General features: G+C 46.6%; 1 protein-coding gene across 1 annotated transcript in view; it reads right to left on the bottom strand.

Annotated features, from left to right (window-relative positions):
• Positions 1-17,663, bottom strand: part of LOC138503100 (protein argonaute-3) — a 2,065,845-nt gene that overhangs the window by 1,498,853 nt on the left and 549,329 nt on the right. The gene's annotated exons all lie outside the window — the stretch shown is intronic.

The raw sequence follows: 17,663 nt of genomic DNA, 5'->3' as shown, positions 1-17,663 counted from the left end.
GAAAAACCAGCAGGTTACCGCCGGACCCGTATTACCATTCCGCCTCCGTGATTCCCGGTATCACCAGGGCATTACGACCCCGGTGACCCGGGAATTCCAGAGGTGAAATTGTGTAAGTCCCCATTCCCATAGAGTCCAATAGGACTCCATGGGGATGGGGACAATGGAAACACTGGTTCCATCTATGACGGAGCCGGTGTTTCCATGTCTGCCTGAAGGCGGGTGGTGTAAATTCCGCCAGGTCAGACCTGGCGGGAGTGACACCTCCTGCCTGCAGGACTCAATCAGCCGGTCCGGAAAGAACGGTGGAACTGTTCTTTCCAGACCAGCAGGGTCGTAATGAGGCCCCGTGACATTATTATAAACTAGCAGTTTTTGCAAATTGCTTGAGTGCAACATTTCAATCAGTGTGTTTCTTACAGTCATCTTTGAGCGAGTAAACTAGCCATCAATCAGGTGAAATTCGAAATGTATTTTTTGACTAAATGACGTACACAGTGTACAAGTGTATCTGTGTAAGCCATGTGTGCAATGGAATAATTTGATTTCTAATACAAATTAAATTTTTAATGGATACTCTTTTCTAGGGATGTATACAAGATCGGGATAGAGAAGAGGAGGCATGTGGATCCGAGTCGGTGGACCAGCTTGCTGGTGCAGTCGTTGCAGTAAAGAAGAAGGTTTCACAGAAAAGCAAGAAAGATACGGTAATTTACAATTTCATTTTTAAACAGTGTTTTGTTCTGGTGCCTTGATAACATGCCTTTTTTTAATGTAAATTGTCCAATACTGTATGTTGCACTTACATTGAACATATTTTTCCAACCTGTCTTCTAGTTGCCCAATGGTGTACGAACTATGCAGACACAGACAGCTACATAAATCAGAGATGCTGCTTGCCAAACTGATTTCACCATGGAACAACTATTATTTGAGGCACAGTATATTCAAATCAATAAGCAGACTTGAGATGCTTTTGCCCAATGGCCAGAAAACAAAGTGTTGCTGGACCATTGCTACAATGCAACTGCTCCACCAGATTAAGATGAAACTGAATGTAATGAAGATGCTTTTGAATTAGTTGCAGACCACTTGACACAATCGACACCTGCCAAAAAAGGGCCACCCAAAAACCAATCGACATTGATGTTTTCGCTGATTCATGTTTAAGTAACAGACACTGAATGACAGACTGAAGCATCAATACAACTGACCAAGGAACTAGACAAATATCTCAACTACAGTATGTCCAGTTTGGCTGATATGTCAACCACAGTTCAGTCACAAACATTAATGCAGGATGATAGTCTAATAAAGGATCCCAAATACATAGTATTCGACAGCAGCTTGATGGAGATTGTAATGATGCTGAAATGTGTGCATTCAGTGAGAGGGCACGTATGTGGGAAGGAATTGGTGAATGTGACTCGTGTATCACAAGGCAGTACCTCAAAATACATGCCACCTGTGAAATGCACCATGAAAAATTATCATGGTCCTCTCACCGGATGCTGAGAAAACTGTCAGCTGGGAATCTACTGTGTGCAGCTGCTTTACTTTTCAGTGGCTCTAGTTTCATTAAGTTGTCCAGTTTCTGTCAATTTGTGGGACTCCATTTCATTTCTAAAACGCAGCACTACAAATATCAACGTCAATATCTATTCCCTGCCATTAGTGAAGCTTGGAAAATTGAACAAATCTCTATTCAAAGTACATTCTCCAAAAAACAGTTCAGGCTAGCTGGCGAAGGACAGTGAAACAGCCCGGATTTTCAGCACAGTACTGCACATACCACTTTCAGGACATGGAAACTAAAAACAAAATTGAGTTTGGTGGTCGTGCAGGTGTCCACATGTAAATCCTCAGTGGCCATGGAGAAACTTGGTTTTATAAAATCACTGGAAGATCTCCAATCGAGGGGAATGCAAATCGATCTCAGCCACGGACAGACACGTTTCAATAGCCAAGACAATTAGAGAGCAGTTTCCAAATATTTGCCATCAATTTGATGTATGGCACGTTGCCAAATCCATCAATAAAAAAATCTGAGCTGTACTGAAAAAAATAAATAAAGGTTCTGAAAATATTTTACAGTGGTCCCAGTCTTTCAGCAACCATCTTTGGTGGAGCTCCAAAACTTGTGATTGTCTGTGGAAATTCTACTAGAAAAATGCCGGTCACTAATGCACCACTGTTCCAACGTTCACTTTTGGACAGAAAACCAACATTTCCACCAGTGAGCACATATCCCTTTGTCGCCGGAGCAGGAACGGAAGAAGTGGTTGATTCCATCTTCACCTCCACACAAAGCTCTTGAGAAGATTGTGTTTGATAAAACTCTATCAAGAGATCTGAAGGGACTCACAGAATTCTGTCACACAGGAGATTTGGAGGTGTTCCACAATATGTGCCTAAAGTAGAGGCCAAAGAGATTGCATTTCGGCATAGACGGGATAAAATAGAAGACATTACTAGCGGTATAAGCCCATTATGAGAATGTAGGCCGTGAACAATCAAGGACTGCGGGAAACTTTGGGATGCTTGGCTACACAATGTCCTTTACAAAAAGAAGCAAAACATGGGTGGTCAAGCCAATATATGAGGAAATGGAATTCGATTTTGTGAAAGTTCTTATTATGACTCTCTTGGAGATACATGCTCCCGGAATCGCGCGTGATTTTGTTCCAAGGACACATACATTGCCACAAAACATTGCCAACGTGCCCTGTCCACCTAAAGCAGAGCTCGTGGAACAGTTCACTTCCCGGTACAACTGATTACCATCTGTTTTTTTGATCTACAACGTTTTTATGAAGTGTCCAAATAAAGCATACAATTTGTCTTTTGAAATCTATCATCTTTGTCAATTCTTTTTCAACGAGTACCATTTTTACGAATGTCATACAATGTAACGCTATGCTTTCATACTTCCCAGTTTCGTCGAGCTACTGTGGGACCTTAACCGATCGTGGGAGGGCCATATGGATAACAGTATGAAAGCAACTTTGTGGTTCTGCAGTTGACTTATCAAACAGTTGCCCAATAGCTGAATAACTACTCGTCCCACAAAAGGGATGAGACCTAAGCTAGATAAGATACTCGACACACAAGAACTGATGCGCTGTTTTGCACAGTCAGTAAAGTGGGTTGCTGGTGAGAAATAGAAGCACTCTCACCAATACATTCATGGGAGCATGTGTTACGAGGCCATTGTTATTGCATGGAAGGAGTGGGTCGGTTGAGCCCCTGGCCCCCCCATAAGTTGTACGTGAAAGGGACATCCTGCTCTTGCACTCATGGGGGGCGCCTCCTGTGCCCTTCTGCTGCCATGGGGAAGGCGGCCCCGATATAGGCAGAGGTGGGGCTATTGCTAGACACACTTGTAATCAATTTTGAGTACCCTCGACTCCAATTTTGGACTAGGTCGCATTCTGTCATTGCGAAGTTTCCCCTACCCCTCAGCAGCGCTGCGAACAGCGAGCACTGACACTCCACACATTTTTCCTCCTGTGCCTCACAAGTCCCTTTCTCATGGATGCGTCTAGACAAGATGTTGCAAACTAAGAATGTATCTTCATTCTGAGTGAAGGTCACCAGCTTTGAATTTTGGCTTGCAAGCTGAGGAAGCCCACGCATCGCACGCAGTACAAGGTTCAATTTTATTTCGACCTCGAGAGAAAAGGACCATTCAGAAAGGAATTGAATTAAAGGAGGGGTGTAACAACATCAGATGGGATGACATTCACCATTCAAAAACTCGTCAAAAGGAACATGTAATTTCAATTCATGAAAAATAGTTGATCTGAACAGAGTCTGCGTTACGCCAAGAGAATGGAAATGCTGAACATAATGTAAGTTTGACTTTCGACGATTTTAGAAACCAATGAGTCAACTTATCATTAGCCAACCGTTATTGCTGGGTTACATTGTACTCTTTGTTCTGTGTGGCATATTGCAATGAAACGCAATGACAACTTTGTGTGTACTGGTCTTTCTACTGGGCACATGGTCAGTCCAGCATCTAGATGCATGTAGACCACTACTCAGTTCCCCCATGTTCAACGCTAATATTTAATTTAAATGCCGTCTATATGTTCCTCGAATTCTAGCATCAGCTTCTGCATCCCATTTCAGCTGAACCTACTCCATAACACTATCCTCCGAAGCAAATTGTATACTACTTTCCATGTTCTTTTCTCTGTGTTCCCATTGTTTCACGTCTGTGTTCATCGTTAGTTTTAACACGGAGCTGAATTAATGAGTAAAATGATAAACTGTAATAAAGATCAGCTACTGAGACACAAACAGCTACATCCTGCCTTTCTGTGATTGTCATCGATTCCAGACACCAACAGACAGGTTTTTTTAACCGGCAGCTGCAGGTACACTTGAATGCCTGGATCACAGTGATGCTTTATTGGGACTATCTGTATTTGTATTTGTATTTATTTATTTATAAAGCGCAACCAGGCCCGGAGGCATAAGGGCGCGTAAGTTCGTTAAAGAGTTGCGTTACAGTTACAGGAAGGTACAAGCAATGCAGTCAGCAAAAAGTTCCAATGCAGTTACAGTTAGGAACAAACATAATATAGAAGGTGCATACAAAGATACAATGAATTACAAAGTGAGCTGGCAGCAGTCCGTCATGCTAGGGTCAAGAGGTTAGTCTGACATGTAGTCCAAGTTATGAAGCCAACATTTCGTGTTATGTTTGAACCGGTTAAATGAGGGTTCTGCTCGTAAAGGCGCAGGGATGGTGTTCCATAGTTTGGAAGCTTGTACAGGGAAGCTAGCTTCACCCGAATTGTGAAGTTTGAATCTCGGAATGGTCATGGTGTTAGTTTGTGCTACTCTGAGTGGTCTAGAGGAGGTGTGAGGTGTGAGTTGGTTGGTAAGGTATGCTGGAGCAAGGTTAGCTCTGGCTTTGTGTGTAAGGGCCAGTGTTTTGAGTGATATTCTATGATTGACAGGGAGCCAGCGTAGATTACGTCTGGTCTCGGATATGTGTGCCTTTTTGGGAATGTTGAGGGCAGCTCTGATGGCATTGTTTTGGACTACTTGTAGTTCATTGATGTTTTTGTGACTAGTGCCCAAGTAAAGGGCGTTATACAGTAGTCTATTTTGGAAAGCACTAGTGCTCTAGCGAGAGTAATGCAATTAGGTACGGAAATGAATGGTCTGCATGCAGTGATCAGCTTGCAGGTGTATGCGGCTGATGAGGCTACTGCATTGGTTTGCTTGGAGAAGGATAAGGTAGCATCAATGTAAATACCAAGAGTTTTAGTGTTATTTGATACTGGGATGTGATTGTCATCTATGGTAAAGGCTTTGAATGCGGGATTAAGATTTTTGAGTTTGGCATGCGTGCCCAGGATGATCAACTCGGTTTTTTCGTTGTTGAGGCACAAACCATGGTGTGCCATCCATGCTTGTATAACCGAGTAGATTTCATTAAGGGTCGTGCTGTCTGTTTTGTAGTCACCCGAGATAGGTATGAGTATCTGGGTGTCGTCTGCATAGTTGGTATACGTGACACCCAGAAAGTCAAGGATATCGAAGAGGGGTTTCGTGAATATATTATAAAGAGTCGGGGACACGCAGGAGCCTTGCGGGACTCCGCAGGGTACTGGTGCAGGCTCAGCAGAATCCGTAGGAGAGAAGACCCTCATGGTTCTGTTTGCCAAGAAGGAGCTGATCCAAGCCGTGGCGGCATCCGAGAGGTGTGCTGCAGATTTCAGGTGGTGACAGAGTGTTTGATGGTTAACCAAATCAAATGCTGCTGACAGGTCAAGCAACAAGAGGAGTGCAAGTTTGCCATTGTCTTTCAAGGTTTGGATCTGGGTGGTAAGGTCAATTAGTGCAGTTTCCGTACCGTGTCTCGGTCGGAAGCCTGATTGCCTAAGCCCTAGGAGATTATTTGATTCTAAGTAGGCCTGTATTTGTAAATAGGCTGCTCTGTCCAGTATTTTTAGTAAGAACGGTACAGTCGTTATCGGTCTGTAGTTAGACGGGTTGGCTGGATCAAGAGTGGGTTTTTTGAGGAGTGGGATGACCCAAGCGTCTTTGAGGTTGTCAGGAACTATTCCGGATTTGAAGGAAGTATAGATGAGGTTAGTGATGAATGGAGCCAGATCGTGCGCAGCTGCTTTAACGATCGGGGCAGGGCAGGCATCACCTTGGCAGTTTGAAGGTTTTAGTTTCCTGATGATGTTTTCTACTTCCCAAGTTGAGAGGGGTGAGAAGCTGAAAGGTTTGCAGTTTGACTGAAAGGTCGAATGTTTGTTAGGTGGCTGTTTGTAGTTAGGGTCGGCTAAAAGTAAGGATTTTTTTGCGTTGATTTTGGATTGTAGACGATCTATTTTGTCTAATAAGGCTTTCTGAATTTTACTACACCATAGTGTGTCAGTAATACATTTGTCAGTGGGGGATTCTAGCTCTTTGAGTATCCTGAAGAGTTCTTTTGTATTGGATTCCGCTTGTAATCCTTTTGTTATAAGTGTCTTTTTTTGGAAGAAGTATGGCTTCTTTGTAGCTTGTTAGAAGCTGTGGGATGTTTTTTCTAAAGTGCCTCAGCGGTTCTTTTGGTTTTGCGTAATTCTCTTAGCTGTGGCGTGAACCAGGTGTTAAGGTGACGCTGTGGTTTCGGTTTCCGCAGTTTTAGAGGGGCAATAGAATCCAGAGCTTTGAGTATAGCCTGGTTGTAGGTGTCCACTAGAACTGTAGGGTCAGCGTCTGAATCAGTATAGGGAGTAGTATAGGTAGGAGTTTGTCGGGAGTAATATCTTTCTCGTTTCTCGTGCTGATGGCAGGGGCGATGATAGGCGTCGGGTGGGGTGGGTTAGCTTTGATAGCAAAGGTTACTTTATGATGGTCCGACCAGGTACATGGGTCAATGGATAGGAGATCAATAGAGCAGTTGATGTGTGATATCCAGTCTAGAGTTCTACCTTTGATATGAGTGGGTTCGTGGATAATGTGCGTATGACCCAAATCAGATAATGTGTTGGCTATCGCCACAGCCGATATGCCCTTACGCAGTACCAGCAATTAGGAACAAAATAACAGTTTACGGTGGCCTAGCGCCAAGCTGTTGCACAAGCCTTGCGATTCACGGTGCGACCAAAGTGCTACTTTTACCCAAAAGGAACACCACGTGAGTCACGATAAACATTTGCGGATCAAGACCGAAGAAAAAAATTACCCATTTGATTGAATATGGCAATCGCTGTATGTTCTCGGGGCGTTTATTGTGAAATAAAAGAACTTTACAAATTGTAGTGTCTTGCTATGTCCTTTTAAAGTATAGTTTTATATTCTGAATTGTGACGCACTGTTTTGTGAGATGGTGTGTTGATTTCCGGGTTCTACGTCACGTAGGTGATGACCGGGCGCGTTTAACTACGATGCCCAGTAACGTCCTGGAGATAGGCAGAGAATATGATGTGGTGATGTCAGCCTCAGGGGCGGGGGATATGATTTAGTGCCGCCAGGGCAGTCCACCTTGGGTGATGCGGCAACGGATAAGATTATCACAAGATAGCCGCGCCCTGCTGCCTGATTTCGCATGTGTACAAAAGAAGAAAACTACGGAAAGGTGCATAGGAAATGTTTGTATGATTGATCAACGTGTGCTTAAAAACACATGCCTAAACCCTCAGGACAGTAATATTTCTGAGCGCACTATTTCTTTAATCTGACCTCTGCCACTCTGTTTCCTTATGCCAATGGCCCTCAACTCGATACTGGGCGTTGTGCAGCTGACGACAGGAACGGAGTACCTTCCGGTGCAATTCCACATAGAGCTGAACTGGAAGGGCTAAAATCATTCTGCACAATTACACTTCCCTAGCCTTGCCTGGACGAGCCTCCTGCCCCTATCCCTATCCCTGGTCTAGCTCCTGCTCTTGTGTCTCCACCCCTGCCCCCTGAACGATTAATATTCCGCGTTGGTGCCAACAAAACCAATAAAGCTGCTAAAACTTCACTGTGCTCTAAATCACCATCCAAACTCAGCGACTACTACTACCCCAAGTCACTGGCTCCTCCTGCTCCAATTTTGGCGGTTGATTCCACATCTACATCGGCTACCTTGGCTCCACCCCCTTGTGACTTAGCCACTCTGGGGGAGGCAGAGCTGTCTGCATCTGTTCCCTGCCTGGGATCTAAATTCATTGAGTCCTTCTCTTCAGTATTGGGGGTTGGTATTGGATCCAGTCTTGGCTCTGGACCTGATCTTCCCCATCCTTTGTCATCAGTGCTGCACACTGCAGGTGCATACGGTGAAGAAGTGCAACTCACTTCTGGCTGTGCAGAATACTAACTCACAGCTCAATCTCTTGCCCTTTTTGTTAGACATGCCACTCCTACCTTGGATGTTGTTACACACAATAAGGTGGTTGTTTCTACAGTTGTTCACCCTTCTACAGCCTTGTCGGATTTAAACTCTTCTTTTCCACCTGATACTTCTGACATTGTTGCTGATTCATTTGATACCCAGGAGGGTACTCCTTCACAGGATCTGCACTCCAACCCTCAAACTTCATCAATGTTTTCACGGTTGAGAAGAAACAGCACTAATAGCTGCGACTCTGCCTCAATGTTTGCTGCCTTGCAAAACCAGTCTACTCTTCTCACACGATCAGATTCAACCCCGTCTCATATTAAGTCACAGGTTATTGCCATGATTGCCCATGCTGTTGCCCTCAAATCATTGGATCATGCAGTCTTGGAACTCGCCGGCTTAGTAAACAATATCGGCCAACAACTTGATCGCTTAACCCCGATTCTAACCACCCACCCCCCTGCTAAACTCAAGACTCCTGCATGGGCTAATGCAGCAATGTACCAATTAGTGGCGCCGAAGGAGCCTATCTAAGTTCTGAAAGCCAATAACGCCAACATTGGTCCATCCTGGAAAAAAAGGTAAGTCATATGTCAAGCAATGAAATATGCAAACAAAAGACCTAATACATCAAAGTCTGGGCCAGCCATGAACTCTAGCCACAATATCAGCATGCTGATTGGAAAGGCTTCTTCGACACCCTTGGCTGTTGCCCCTATTGACACCCATTTTTTCTGAGATCCCAGGACCTGGCATTTTTCCCATTAATTCTACACTGGGTCAACAAGTCGTACTCTCTCGGGCAATGCCCTCTAATGGCAATTCGTCCGGTCAACCCTCTGGCTCCACCTGTTGACACTATTGGACTTACTGCATCAGGTCTTGTCAAACCCATGGGAAAGAATAACTGCACTGTTCAGACTTCTTTTTGTATCTCAGATCCGAAATCTCCACGGAATGATCCCACTGCAGTGCTTGCTGCTGTTGGTACAGTAGTCCATAAGCCTTTGGTGGACTTTCCCCCTGCCTCTTTCTCCACTTTACCTTTTGTTGGCCCTAAGAAAAGGGGCGGGGCACCAAATCCTCCAAAGGTGGTGGTGGTGTTGGGAGTTTAGGGGGGGTGGCAGCTGAGACAATGTCTGGCGAAAGACTTCAGTCCTGTGTATAATCTAAAACACGTATTTGTTGTCCCTACAACTACACCTCTTTCCAATGCTTCTGCTGGCCGGCTCTGTACTTGCATCAGTGGACGCAACCTTGGTGACATCTACTAGGACTGAAACAGGGTACAATAACGTGAGCTCCTTTATGGAAAGGGCGCTGCAAATCAGACCCACTCGGTTCTATCTGTAGCAATGACATCTGGGCCATACTTCAATGTGAGGGTGCGGAATATGTCACCTCTTTTGTTTATCCCTGGACTCCAAGGTCGACTATGTTATTGATTACTCACAATAAATGTGTTTCCTTGAGCTGCGATATCCTCACATCCTTGATGCGTGGGGGTGGTCCGGTGGTTGGGCCGAAACCTGTAATCAGCAAACGCATAACTGAAGCTGTGCCTTTCTATCCAGTGGGCGCCCATGCTCTAGCCAAGCCAAACCCTGCCATAACTAATATTCTACAGGGTTGTGGGCGGGCCAATACAGACATGGGGAGGTAGCCGTAGGAACTGTCAACGGGGATACCCATTGTGAGTGTCTCGCATGGATGGTCCAACAGAGAAACCCGAGGCATCCCTAACCACTCCTCTTTCTTTATAAGCTGCAACACCAAGGGGTACACACATCTGTTTGAAGATGAGGGTCTGTTTGGGCATGTGGATTGCTTCAGTGTACTGGCTCTGAAGGAGCTGGATAGTCGACCCACTGGCGCTAGATGGGTGGACAATACTCCATAAGCTTGCAATCAAAGGGAACTTGGGAAGGCCAAAGGGTGGTCTGATCTTGGGTGTCAAAAAACCCACACGATTGACCGAGATCCAATGTGATTCACCAAATATCCGGATTGGTCGGCTGTCTGGGATAACTCGCCTGGAGCACAGGATAATCTGCTCGTTAACATATATGACCCACCATATGCGGTCCCCCATAGTGCTGCAAGGAAAGACCTGGTGGGGTGGATGTTCGGGAAAATTCTCTGTAAGGCTAATTTCCCAAACCTAGTGAGTCCCCCAGCAGCTTTGCTGGATTTTTGGGGTTTATTTTTTTATCTCCTGCTAAGAGTGAGATTCTTTTGCTCCCACTCTTAGACATGATTTGAGGTGTTCCTTTAACTTTCCATGTGTGTTATGGGCTATGGGGTCTTTTACTTCATAGGGTCTTATGTTTTTTTGATGTGGGTTACACAGCACCCTCCGTGCCGTAACCCAGGGGTGTCGTAGCGACCCCCCAACATAGACTCTATACCCTGGGACTGACTACTGTCTCCCAGGGCATGTAAAGTCACCATTGGCTTTGCTAGTCCCAAATTATGAACAGAAACCAGTACAAACCATCATATTGTGGACGAACTGGTCGGGGCAATTCGATTGCCCCGGGGTCTGTTGTTCGAGGGGGTCACGTTTCCGTCCCCCCTGATTGAGTTTTGGCTGGTGGCAGTGGATACTACATTTTATATTCGACCGCGAATACATCTCTATGGGATTTTCCCATTGTTCGAGGCTACCAACTTTAATTATTTAATTCTTATAGCCTCGAACATACCGCCTGTTTATTTATTTAATATTAATTCGCCGGTTGGTATTTTTTGCCAGAAAACGATTCTAAAATGGCGTTTGTGTTTTCTTCTGTGACTCCAACCCAAGTCGAGCCCTTTGTTCCACTTTTTGGCGGGCTTCTCCACAGAAGCCTCCAAAAGTGGTGCCACTCTGTCTGGGTACCACAGGGGGTGTGGGAGGGGGTTTAGGCACCCTGGACTGAGTTACCTTGGTAACTCAAGTCGCACTCTTGTGTGATTGGCCCAAGTGGTGAGCCGGCCGGCTCACCACTTAGCATGTTTGATTGACAGCTAGGCTGAGTGAATGGGGGTATGCTGCATAAAAGCAGGGCTTTGGGGACGGGAACTTCAGAAGTCGCCACCGGACCTAAGAATCCGAGGAGGGAGAAGCTGAGCCGGCCTGCAACGACGACAGCACCGTTGGAGCCCTGCTGAACCGTCTCACCACTTTTCCCATCGACAGAGGAGATCTCCAGCCCGGAGAGACTTCTTCCTTTGACTGGTGGGGATAACCAGTCTACCTTCTTTTCGCCTTCCTAGAGCATCTCGTGGCCGCCTTGCCTGTGCCAAGCACCCCGGCAACCGGGATACCACGTTTTCACCACTACCGCAAACCGAAAAGGTAGTACCTTTGTACCGGAGAACTCCGCGGCTGGTTTCTTCCCTGGCAGTGCAACGACCTTCATCCTTCCTCCACAACGAGATCTTCTCTTCCTCTGGACGACGCTGCGACTTGCACCCGCTGCCAGGAACAACTGCCCCCGCTGGAGCATCCTCTCCATTTAAGGTACTGTGTTCTGCCTCGCTTCCCTTGCAACCGTTTGAACGGGATGTATTAAATCCTCGTCTCTCGAACCTGGGTTAGCCTGGGACACTTTAGCTAACTTTTCTGAACTGAACTAAACCTTTTTCGAACTACCTCCACAAACTTCGAAGACTCTGTGTAACTGTCTGATCTTGGGCATCTTCCGCCCGGCTCCTTTGAAAGTGGCCCTGGTGCCTAAACTTCCTTGCTCACCAGTAGACTGTGCCTTCCTAAACTTGCTGTGGTTCTTTAAAAAGTGTTTAGTGTGTATGCTTCCATAATTCTGTTTTTCCCTCCCTTTTTATCTAACTTGTTGGATGGCCATCGTACGTTAAGCGCTCACCTCCGTCTGGAAATAAGTGGTGTTAACTAAGACTTGTCCAACAAGTAATCAGGGATGTACACATGATAATAGTGATTGTGTTTTGAACTTATCTTACCAATTTAGTGCTAGTGTGTTATAAGTGTGTGTTAAATAAATAATGATATACTTTTACACCCAAGCTCTGGTCAGTGTTTGCTTGTGATACTGTATTTCTGTACCTATTTTGTATGCTCTGTATACTGCCTAACTCTTCTTGAGAGAGGTCTGACTGCTCAGCCACAGCTACCAAGTGAATCTGTGTGGTGCAGACTGCCACCAAGTGGGTTTACTGCCAAACACCTGTAGTCTTAAATCTTTTGCAGTGGTCCCTAAGGGAACTGCACAGGTTTCTGCCTAAAAGTGGCTTGACTCAGACTAATGTTATTACAACTATCCTGGTTGGGGATTTCAACTCTAGGATTCCCAGCAATCAAGACTGAGACTGGGAACATGGAAGCACACTAAACTGGCCCGAGGAGCGAGTCTAGACTCGATCGTAGCTGTTCCTGCGGTTTGTGCTGGGCAACTCACCTCAATTCACAGGGCTTTGTTATGGTGAACGGGCCGTCCTTTGGACTGTCCATCCCAATTAACACGATGCTCTCCTTCCAGTTCCAGCATTATCACTTATGTATTTGTGGCCAATGATCCATCTGTCGTAATTGATATGGGCATTCACCATCGCTTCGAGAGCGACCATTTTCCTGCCATCTTCATAGTCAGGGTCTGTTATTCTCAAAAGAGCAATGACTAGAGCGGGTTTTAATCCCACTAGAATCGAGGCCGCAACGGGAAATGCACGCAGTCTTCTCTGATTTCCCAACTAGGTCTGTTTCTACCCTGGGGGGTAGGGGGGGGGTAGCAGCGGGCCTCGCGACAATAACACAATTTGAGAACCTCATTGCACCGGTATCTTAGAGTGTTGCAATGGTTAACCAGGGGAATAATCGGATGGCCGCTGGCATTGTTCATCTACACAGACACTGCTATGATAGAATCATACGCAACAAAAAGAGATCTCTCTGCAAAGAGCTGCAGAAACTGTCGCAGGAGGTGGCTGACCCCGAGGCGCATGCTGTAGGAAGGAGGATGATTAAGACCATCTATTCTAAGTGGATTATACTAATTAAGTATTCAAGAGAATGCTAAAATTGCCACGATCGGGTGATGACTACAATTAACAACGATACGAGAACATTCCGGCATATTGTCAATGGCCAAGGCTCTACTCCATCAGATCTTAACAGCGTCCCCGAGTCTGTATAGATTGCCTATGTTACATCTACCCTGGGACACTCAATTGTGACAGCCCTTAGCTCCTAGGGAAATGGGGTATTGGGCCTTTGGGAAAGACACACATGAGGTTGCTGGGTTCATTGGTGCTAGCAAAATCTCCAGAGCAATTTGATCATCAAGGTCGATATCTCCCTCTAGGCAAGGGTCCTCCATCATCTATTTAGCTGTATTACAATTACCAAAGTCCTCTCCTGCTCTTGGTATGAAAGCATCCCAGTTTCCAGTATATAAGAAGGGCGTTCCAGCCGATCCCCACAATTATCGCCTTTTGGCCATGTTGGACATTTCGTTCAAGGACTTTGCGAAGATCTTATTGGACGAGCTTACCAATTGGGCAGAGGCTAATAACTTAATCCCCTGGAACTAGACTAGCTTCAGAATAAAAAAGTTACTCACCGTAGTGACTACCTTACTCCTAGTACATAGTCCCCTTTCCTCCCTACTTATTGGACATACCGTCCTGTGGGAGGGGACTGGAGCCTTTTTTGTAAAATGCATCACATTTTTCAAAAATGTGTCCTTCTCTTTTACGCGGGGTAATGCACGTGGCCGTAACCTTGCGCTCCTTAGCTCAGCCCAGCGCATCAATTATCAGTCCTATTTTATCGCCAGGTTTGAGACCTTTGAGCAATAACAGAGGAAACTCATTAGAGGGGACGGCGGGCGCGCGTATGGAGGAAAGTGGACTATGGACTAGGAGTAAGGTAGTCACTACGGTGAGTAACTATTATACTCCTACGTCCCATCCCCTTTCTTCCATACTTATGGGAGATTCCCAAGCACTCCTCACAGGAATTACAGGTGGATGGAAAGTCCTTATTGAAACACGTTCTTAAGCACAGCTCGACCGAACTGAGCATCAGCCCTGGAGCTCATGTCCAGACAGTAATGCTTACAAAAAGCCGATGGGGAGGCCCAAGCAGCCGCTTTCGTGTTGGTCTACCAGGAAAAATATTTGTGGTAGGCAACGGCAGCCGCTTTGCCCCACACAAGCTGAGCATGAATTCCCTTCGGGGCCCGAAGACCCTGAATGGTATACGCCTCAGAAATACAGGCCGCGATCCCACGGGAGATGGTTGCTTTCGAGGCCGGCTTTCCTTGAGGAGTTTCTTAAGATAGAACTTAAGGGCTCTTCTAACGTCCAGGCAGTGCAGAACCCTTTCGGCCTCTGAGGCTGGGTCTGGAAAGAAGACATGCAATGAAATTGACTGATTCAAATGAAAATCAGAGACCACCTTTAGAAGAAAGGAGGGATTTGTCTTTAGATCCTTACCGACAAGGCCTGAACTCACTTATACGCCTTGCCGAAGTAACAGCAATCAAAAAGGACACTTTCCACAAAAGGTACTTAAAATAGACAGTAGTCATGGGCTCAAAAGGCTTATGATACAAGGTCGTAAGGACCACATTCAGAACCCACCTTGGATGGAGATTGCGAAAAGGAGGGTAAAGATGTAATGGGCCTGCAAAGTGTCTTTCAATTACCGGATTCGTCAGTAAAAAGGTCCTATACTGAGATCTTGTCGAAGGTTTCCGGGCCGCCTGAATAATGTGCATGTTATCCACGGACAAACTGAAACGCTTTAAAGATCTGAACTCAGGCACCAGGCCGCTAAACTGAACGATTGTGGGGAAGGGTGCCACTAATGCTGATCGCTCTGGTGAAGCAGATCGGGAATCAGCAGAAGCTGGAGCGGCGGGCACACCGATAGATGCATAAGCTCCAAGAGCCAAAACCTGGCCAGCCACAAAGGGGCTATGAACAGGAGAGAGCACTTCACTGTGTTACTTAGCTTGCAAAGCACCCGATGGATCAGAAGGAGGGGCGGAAAAGCGAAGGCCCTCATGTTGTGCCATGGAATTTCGAAAGCATCTCCCAGAGAGGAGGCTCCGAGCCTGTTCCTGGAGGCATACAGAGGAAGCTTCCTGTTTGTCGATGTCGCACAGATGTCTACTTCTGGAGTGCCCACACAGCAGAAAATATCCAAGAGGATCTCCGTGTTCAGTTCCTACTCGTAGATGACCACTGCTTGTCGGTTGAAGGCATCTGCAGTGACATTCAGCTGGCCCGGGATGTGAACTGCTACCAGCCAGATACCATGCTGAATGGCCCATTCCCAAATCTGAATGGCAAGATCCACAAGAGGAGGAGACCTGGTACCCCTCCTGTTTGTGGATATAGAACATGGACACTGCATTGTCCATGCGGACACAAACCACCTTGTTGACAATGCCTGTTTTGAATGCTTTCAGCACCAGGAATATCGCCAGGAGCTCCAGATAATTTATATGAAGCGGTCTCTCCTGTGGCGACCAAAGATCGAAATCCTGGAGATGATCCAACGTCGCACCCCCACCCAGAAGGGAGGAATCCGTCGTGTCAGTCAATAGAGGGCAAGGGTCCTGGAAAGGAGCACCCACCGACAGATAGCTGAGAGACGACCACCACAAGAGGTCCGTCCTCACGAAAGGTGGAACCAGTATCATTTTAGAGTCTGGATCCACAGCTTGAACACAGGAGCTCCGAAGAGCCTTCTGCGTCTGCCTCATCTTGAGACGAGCAAGAGGAAGAGCCAGCACGCACAAAGCCATGAGGCCAAGAAGCCTCGAACCACCAGGCTGACATGCTCTCCGAATGCATAGACACCTGACACGTGGCCAACAGATCCACCATTCTGTCCCCAGTCAGGTACACTCTGCAATTGATCGTGTTCCAACAAAAACCTAGCAAAATCAAGTCCTAAGAGACCTTCATGGAGGATTTCCACCAGTTCACTGACAGCCCAAGGTGAACAGGAGCTGGAGGAGAGACTGAAGGTTCCTTGAGGCTTTCAGTGGACAAGGACTGCGCTGCAGCCAGTCATCCAAATACGGATACACATACATACCCTGTAGCAGAAGAAAAGCTGCGATGACCGACGACATCTTCGTAAAGACGTGCAGTGCCGAGCTGAGACCAAACGGGAGCACACGAAACTGGAAATGCTCCTGCCCTATGAAAAATGGCAGATATTTCCGATGCGGACAAATGAGGATATGCATATACGCATCCTGAAGGTCCACCACATTGAGCCAATCGCCCTTCTGTATTGAGGACTTTATCTGACCGGGCGTAATCATCTTGAATTTCTCTTGGGGAAGAGAAAGGTTGAACTGGGAAAGGTTTAGGATGGTGTACAGGCCAGCCTGGTTGGACTTGGGCACCATGAACAGACGGGAGTAGAAGCCCTCCCCTCGCTCCCCCAGGGGAATGGGTTCCACCGCCTTGAGATCCAGAAGCTTCTGGACTTCGGCTCTGAGGGAGGCCGTCCCTGTCTGCTGGAAAGGAGGATTGATGGGTGGGGTAGGGGGAAGGGGCAATCAGAAGCCCACCCGAGCAATGGTCAAGACCCATTGATCCACAGTGATGGTCTGCATGCCTCCCAGTGAGATGCAATGTGCCCTCCCACCGGGGTCTCGTGCGAGCGCCGAAAAACATAATTTAGCGCACTTCTCGGCAGAGAGACCGATTGATCCCGAAGAGCAGGTAGAAGACCGAGAGAAAAATCGGCCTTGCTGCTGTTTGACAAGAGTTCCCAGTTGGAGGATCGACCCTGCATGTCCTCTGATCCAAAAAACCTCGAACATCAGGAGCAGCCGAGGCTGAGATGACGTTCTTTGAGCTTTGAATGGTGGCTTCACCAACACGGACAGGGACTTGGCTGTTTGAGTGCTGCTTTAGTTTTAGTCAACTTCACATCCGTTGAAGAATGGAACAGTTCTTTGCCGTAAAAAGGCAGGTCCAGAACCTTATCCTGGACCTCTTTAGAGAACTTCGTGGCATGAAGCCAAGCCTGACGAGAGGTGTCGACACCAAGCATGAGGCAACGAGCAGAGGTGTCAACATGATAAGCCGCAGTCTCAAGCATATTCTGCGCCTGAACTCTGGCATCCGACAAGCCACCCATAAAATCATCCAGCTTTTCGGCGGGAATGAACTCCCCAAATTCAGATAGACCTTTCGACATTTTCATATTTGCTGCCGCTAACATGAGCTCTGCGTTTGCCTGGCGCAACTGCAGGGCCGAATTAGCGAAGATCTTTCTCCCTAAGGAGTCAAGCAACTTGTCCTCCTTGGCCAGAACCTGGGCTGCCGCTGT

The sequence above is a fragment of the Ambystoma mexicanum genome, chromosome 11, assembly GCF_040938575.1.
Source record: "Ambystoma mexicanum isolate Mex_15411 chromosome 11, UKY_AmexF1_1, whole genome shotgun sequence".
In the NCBI taxonomy this organism is placed as follows: Eukaryota; Metazoa; Chordata; class Amphibia; order Caudata; family Ambystomatidae; genus Ambystoma; species Ambystoma mexicanum.
Note: the sequence above shows the minus strand (reverse complement) of the source record. Positions and strands in the feature narration are given on the sequence as shown.